The following is a 7,905-nucleotide window of genomic DNA, read 5'->3' as shown; positions in this document are numbered from 1 at the left end:
TGGTGAGCCCAAAAGGCATCACCATGAACTCGTAATGACCATAACGAGTCTGGAAAGTTGTCTTCTGCACATCCTCATCTCTAACCCTCATTTGATGATAAACCGATCGAAAATCAATCTTGGAGAACGAATATGCACCCTGAAGCTGGTCAAACAGATCATCAATCTTCGGGAGTGGATAACGGTTCTTCATCGTTTCCTTATTCAGCTCCCGGTAGTCAATGCACATACAATGAGACCCATCCTTCTTCTACACAAACAAGATCGGTCATCCCCAAGGTGAACTATTTGGTCGAATGAATCACTTGTCTAACAGCTCCTGCAGCTGTGTAGACACCTCCTGCATTTGAAGAGGAGACAACCTATACGGTGCTTTGGCTATCGGAGCCGCACCTGGAACCAGATCAATCCTGAACTCAACCTGCCTCTCCGGAGACACCCCATGCAAATCATCTGGAAACACATCCAGGTACTCCCGCACGATCGGTACATCATCCACAGTCTCCTTACCCTTATCTAGGGTATCTATAACACAGACGAAAAATCCAGAACAACCCTGGTGAATATAGCGTCTGGCCTTCGCTGCTGAACACAATATCGGCCCATGCTGAACTCTCTATCCCTTAACCACTAACTCTCCCCCACTTAGGGTTCGAATACGAAGTAACTGTTGCTCACAATCGATCACCGCCCTATTAGGGCTCAACCAATCCATACCAACGATAACCTTGTTCCCCCCGCAAAGGAATGGGAACCAAATCAATCAGATACTGCTCGCTGAACATCTGAAGAGTACATCCCCGATGAACCCTCGTCACCCAGACAGATCGATCATCTGCAATCTCGACATCTAAAGGACAATCCAGCTCCCCCGGAGCTCCAGCAAACCTCTTGCTAAGCGCAAGCGATATAAAGGATCGGGTAGCCCCCGAATAAAACAATACCAAAGAAGAAATACCGTTCACGAGGAACGATCCTAAAATGAAACACATAATATAAGCGAGCAATTTAATATAAATAAAGAGATAAGGAGAAGATACATACTCGTCACCACATCAGGTGTCGCGCGAACCTCCTTGACCGTCAACTGGAAAGCCATTCTCCTCACCACAAGTGTATCCGCCTTGCCCTGGCAGCCGTCAATGATCTGAAGAGTCATAGGACCGGGTGCTGACATCGTCCCTGCTGCAACCAAACTCGAACATTGGGCCTTCTTCTGGCCCCTTTGATTGCAATGAAAGCAAATCAGATCAGATCCTTGGGTGGTGGTGATAGCAGTACAATCCCTGCTATAGTTACCTGTACGACCGCACTTGAAGCAGCCCAAACCACCCACCCTGCATGGTCCCTCGTGCGTCCTGCCGCACTTCCCACAACGGCTCTGGCCCTGCTGCCCTCTCGATCTCGAATCCTGAACCTTGGGCCTCTTGCCCGATCCCCCTGAAACTTAAGCCTGACCCGACATCCTCTTCCTCTCCATCTCAATATCAATATCCCTCTCTCGGGCTCTCGCTATCATATTCTCCACTGTCTTGCAACTGGATCGACTCACAAGCTGTCGAATATCGCTCCTCAACATCTCGTGATACCTCGCCTTCTTCATCTCCTCGTCCGCCACATACTGCAGAACCAAAAGTGACCTCTCCCAAAACATCGTGGTGATCTCAGCCACCGTCTCAGTAGTCTAGCGGAGATCCTGAAACTCTCGCGCCAACTGTTGTACCTCGATCACTAGTGCAAACTCAGCCCTAAACCTAATCACAAAATCATCCCATTTCATGGAATCAATAGCCTCATCACCAACGGAGCGCCCAACCTCCTCCCACCAATCTCGTGCCCTGTCCTTCAGAAGACAGGATACAAGTCTAACATTTGCCCCCTCGGGAAAACTGTTGGTGCGGAAAGCGTTAGCAACATCTGCTAACCACCGCCTACTCGCTATCGGGTCCTTCTCCCCAAAGTAGTTTGGATCCCCACACGCCCAGAACTCCCTGAAGGTCAATGAACGCGCCCTTACCAAGGCCACCATCTCAGAACGTAATGAGCTCAACCGCTCATCCAAAATCTCAAGAATGCCCTCCTTGACCGTACCAAAGATCACAGGAGTCTGCTCAAGAATGCAACGCGTAATCTCAGATGAAATGAACTCCCTCGTCTGGTCATCCAACTACCCGACTCCAGAACCTGAGCCTGAGCGCTCCCCAACACCATAACTGCCAACCGGTCTGCCTCCCAGAGTCACCGTACTGAAAATAGACCTTATAAACCATCAGAATACGCATCAAAATATATCGAGGGATCACAAACTCTACAAGCTTTCTGGTTTCATCACAACTCTCCTTGATTCGAGTACGGATCTTCTGCTTCCAGTAGAACGGGCTCATACTACCTTCCACATCTATCCGTACTTTCCTCAAGGATTGCCTTGAATCCGCCAAGCCATAGTGAGGAAACTCACCTCAAACTGTTGAATCTCACAGATAAAACTCTGGCTGTTGGCCCGCTAAAATCCCCACGCTATCAATCACAAAATAACGTCCAATTAATAATTGGATCCCGACTCACACTAAGAGTCCAAAGTAGAGTAAAATACCTTTTTACCCTTTACCCAACATGGCTCAAGACCAAGGCCCAATCTAATTGTCCAAAAAGCCCAAATTCCAAAATAATCACCCAAAGCACAAATATTGACCAATTTTCCAAATTGGGCCAAATCCTTTTCATGGACCTTCAACCAAAAGAGTCCAATAAAATAGCATTAGCCTAAAAATAGAATTCTGATGGCCCAACAAGGCCCAAGACAACTAAGGTCCAACATGGCCTAATATCGAGAAGCCCACAAATCCAAAGCCCACTGCTGAGTACGCATGACGTACTCAGCTTGTACGCTTAGCGTACTCGCTATGGGGCTTGTACATGCAGTGTACCATCTTGTACACCCAGTCTACCCCCAGTTTGGCCAACTTCCCACATTAAGCTCTTATTTGGTTAAGAGTTCAACCCAACACTCAGATCTGACTTCCTTAAGGTGGTTTATCACGTAAAGTTGGCAACTGTACGTGCATGCATGGTTTAATGGGGTTCTATAGCTCAAAAGAACTTAATAAAGAGCCATAACACATGCATGAGTCCATAAACACCTCAAAGCTTGCATTTTTATGGACAAATGGACCAAAAGAACCCTAGATCTACAATCAATCACTTCTGGAGTGAATCAAGAGGCTCAACAATCATTCCAATGACTCAAAAAGCACAAAATGGCACCAAAACTAGATCTAGCATCATAGATTAGCAAGATGGGAGCTTTTTACCTCACAACGAAAGCAAATGATGAACAAATCCCAGATCCTCAAGCTCCAAGCACAACTCCAAATGGTTCATTTCTTCTTCTCCTTCACAAAGCACCAACAACCACACTTTATGACTCAAATCTCTCAAAAACTCACTAGGGTTTCGACTTCTGGACAAGAGGGGATGGAGGCTGTCTAAACATGACCTAGTGAGGCTATCACAAGGTTTAAATAGGGTGTAATACCCTAAAAATTAGGGTTTCATACTTGCTCACGTACGCCCAACGTACGTGGATGAGCTTCGCGACCATAACAGGCTAGTACGCTAAGCGTACCTCCCAGTACGCCCCGCGTACTAGTCTAAGGACCAATTTTGCAAGCTTTTTAATATGAAGGGTTAAACATGAAACTTACCAAAATCAAGTGTTCAAAATAACAAAAAGGCCGCATTCAAAAACTGAAATGAGGTTTAAGGATTCTTAAACAGATTCATATTGTGTACCCCATTATAAGTGTATAGGATAAATTTCATGAATGGTCCCTATGGTTTAGGGTAATTTGCACGTTTGGTCCCTAACTTAATTTTTTAACTCGGAAGGTCCCTACTATTTGTTTTTGTTACGCGCTTGGTCTCTGTCTTACCTAAAAAGACTATTTTGCCCTTGATTTTTTAATTTATTTAAATAAACACACTCACAACCCTACCCCTTACCTTACCTTACCTACTTCACCATTTTTCTCTATTTAAATAATAGTCTTTTTATGTAAGATAGGGACCAAACGCGTAACAAAAACAAACTATAGGGACCAAACGTGTAACAAAAACAAACAGTAGGGACCTTCCGAGTTAAAAAAATAAGTTAGGGACCAAACGTGAAAATTAACACAAACCATAGGGACCATTCGTGTAATTTACTCAAGTGTATAAGCACATAATGTGGTTACTTTTTTGATGATTTCATCAATTAAAATGTGAGATATTAACCTTTCATCGTTTAAAATGTAAGATATTAATATCTGAAAAAAAAAGTTTATCATACATACTTACTTTCATAATTCAGTTTAAACTTTGTGAAATATCTTTATGATTTAGCTAACACGAACAAACCCGCGTGCTGGGTTTTTTACTAGTTTAATATTGAAGTTTATTTATATACATTTAGTTATTAATTTAAAATAACTTAAATCATGAGATTCAAATATAAATTTTATTTACTAATCGTTAGGGGTGTTGATCGGGTAAAATTTTCGAGTTTTTGGGTAATTCGGGTTTTTCATGTTAAAAAAAATACATGTTACCCGACCCTAATTGAATTCGGATAATTCAGGTCTGGGTAATTTGGGTAGTAGGTCGGGTTTGAGTAATTCGGGTAGTACCCGAAAATAAATGTAATGAAGTAGATATGTTGTGCTCTATTAGTCTTATTTATATAAACAAACGAGGCATAAACGAAATTACTCAAACTTTGAACATTGAGATTTTTTAGTCAATAATACTTGAAATATCAAGTAATCTTTCACAAAAATAATACCATTTACAAGAAACCAAAATGCAAAAAGCCAATAACCTATTTTCGAAATCATTTACAAGAAAATCACTTACTTTGAAGTTTGAAGTCTAAACCAGTGAGAGTTTGTGATGACTTGATGACCGGTGACGACGAGTTAAGTTAAGTTTGAAGTCTACTGGAGATGTCTCTTTGTTTTCGTAGGGTTCGATACTTCAATGGAAGACTCAAGAAACAGACAAGGTTTTTTTTTTTTTTTTTTTTTTTTTTTTTTTTTTTTTTAAATCAATGATCGCGAATGAGGGTAGAGTCGTAAACAACATATAGATAAGTGTGGATATTACCCAAAGGGCCATTTATTTTTTAAATAAATCAGGTATTTCGGGTATACCCGATACCTTATACATATAATCAATACCCGGTCTAAAAAAATCGGGTAACCCGAATACCCGAAAATATATACCCGATTTACCCGAATTCAAAATGGGTTGGGTCAAGTAATCGGGTATCGGGTATTTTCAACAGGCCTATTAATCGTGTTAAGGTTTCAAATTATTCCAAACACGATGACAAGCAAGAATCATAGATCATCGTTCAATGGCCGGTGTATATACATGTAAATTAATTTAAAAAAGATAGTAGCTACTAGGTAGTAAGGTGCTAACTGGCAAATCCCCCAAAATCATCAACAATTGCTTAAAACAAACGATTATGGCCATAGCTATGAACGTGAGAAGAAGTACAAGATGCTGATATGTTGGGTTTAGGCTTCATCTCATAATAATCACCATCACCTCTAGTAATATTATTAGTACTAAAAATTGGCACATAGTTAGAATTCTCAAGGAAAAGCTTATTGACTTGTATAGAGATAGTCTTCTTGAGTTCCCCCATTGAATCCTTTAGTTGTTCAAGCTCATGGAGATTCAAGTCCTGAATTGGTGCTTCCCACCAGAATTGGCTCTGGCTAGCCTTTCTCATTTCATCAAGCGTCTCTCTTCTTTTCTTCTCAACTTCTAACTCATCCCGCATGTATGTTTGTTGCAAATTTAGATCGGGAATGGAAGCTATCCTATGCGCCTCTACAAGATGTAAATTTGTAGACACATGATTTTGTTTCCGGGTCAGAAATCTATCAACAACTGAGTCAACTTTTGGGTGGCCAAATGAATAGACTTTCTGAGCCGGAGAAAAGACCACGATAGCAATGTCAACCCCACACAATGTGCAAAGCTCACTAGCCTTCTTAAACAGCCCTACTCGTCTCTTTGAGAAAGTCACTTGCAGATGGGATTTTTTCTGAATTTGCGCCATTTTAATCGTTTGGCGACCCAAACTTCTCTTAGGCGCCATATCTTAAGATCTTCAACTAGAAACTTGATTAAAATGGATGGTCGTTGATACTAAAGTTTAGTGTAACATGCCTACTTATAGGTGATGAATAAGTATTAATTGCAGTCATTATTTGGAGGTTATAAAATCTTCTTTTTTAATACACGGATATCAATACAATCAATTTCTTGTTGTCAACATCATTATGCAAACTATTTGACATTTGTAAGTTACAAAGTCAACACCCTCTATTTGTGGCTTGCAACCTATCTAGGCTTTTTTTTTTGTGGCTCTATGCAGTATGCACATATGTACAAAACAAGAGGGTGGGAGACCCTTGACTTTATAAGTTCAATATTGGTGATTATTTGGAAAATGCTTCTTTCAAAAGAAATCCTCCATATATACTCACTAAAACTAGATCATAATATATAGTATTATAATAATAAAAACCTTGCTAAATAGCTTTGCCATGTAAAATTCAACTATTAAATCACCTCAAACTTCATGTGGTGATCAATTTGCATGTTCCATGAAATTTATAGACAACTTTTTTTATTATAAATTCACTTTGGTTTTCATAAGTTGCTTAATAATCATTTTATGTCCAAATTATTTTTGAAAAGGGCAAATGAAATAAAAGCCCTTAAGTTTTCACAAAAATATCGGTCTTACCCTTAGACGTCTTTTAGGTCTAGTAGAGTCGGATGTTTTGTTTAATTTGTTATTTATACAATTTTAGCCGGTTTCCAGGTAACCTACCTACCGGTTACCTATGCCAGTAAAGCCCTTGAGTTTTCAACATTGTTCGGGTTTATCCTTAGGTTTTCAAAAATGTTCAGATTTACCCTTACTTTGATTGTTATTTTGATTATTATTATTATTATTATTATTATTATTATTATTATTATTATTATTATATATTTTTAATACATTTTTAAACATATAAAAATATTTTATACACACTTTTTTAAATGTATAAAAATATTTTTATTAATATAAATATATTTTAAAAAAATATATATTTGTATTTAGTATTTATGTACATTTCAAAGCCTATTTATTCCATTAAAAATATATTTATACATAAAAAATGTATTTATTTGTATTTTGTAGGTATAAATATATATTTATTTTATATAAAAATATATTGTATACATATAAATATAGAAATACATATTTATAAGGTTTATATTGTATAAAATATATAATTATATGTATTTGTACATATTACTATGTATAAATATGTATTTAGTTTATATTTATACGCCTATGATAGTTTTTATACAAAATAAATATATATTTATATCTATCAAATACAAATAAAAATATTTTTAAATGTATAAATATGTTTTTATTTGTATTTAATAGATATATTTATTTGATTGTATTTAATAGATAAGTATGTATTTATTTTGTATAAAAATAGATATAAATATGTATTTATTTTGTATAAAAACTATCGTATGCATATAAATATGAAATAAATACATATTTATACTTAGTAAGCAAACACCAAAAGCTTTTTTTTGTTTTGGTTGATGAATCATCCAAATAATTAAAAAATATTTCGTTTATATGTGTTTTACAATATAAATATGTATAAATACATATCATATATATATATATATATATATATATATATATATATATATATATATATGAAATAATTACATATTTATACTTAGTAATATGTACAAATACACATAATTATATCTTTTATACAATATAAACATTATAAATAGATAGTTTTATATTTATATGTATAAAATATT

General features: G+C 37.1%; 1 pseudogene; it reads right to left on the bottom strand.

The window, feature by feature from the left end:
* Positions 1-5,468: 5,468 nt before the first annotated feature.
* On the bottom strand, positions 5,469-6,181 carry LOC145115220 (agamous-like MADS-box protein AGL62 pseudogene; annotated as a pseudogene).
* Positions 6,182-7,905: the final 1,724 nt, after the last annotated feature.

The sequence above is a fragment of the Lactuca virosa genome, chromosome 5 (genome assembly GCF_052849685.1).
Source record: "Lactuca virosa cultivar CGN04683 chromosome 5, Lactuca_virosa_CGN04683_v6, whole genome shotgun sequence".
Taxonomy (NCBI): domain Eukaryota; kingdom Viridiplantae; phylum Streptophyta; class Magnoliopsida; order Asterales; family Asteraceae; genus Lactuca; species Lactuca virosa.
Note: the sequence above shows the minus strand (reverse complement) of the source record. Positions and strands in the feature narration are given on the sequence as shown.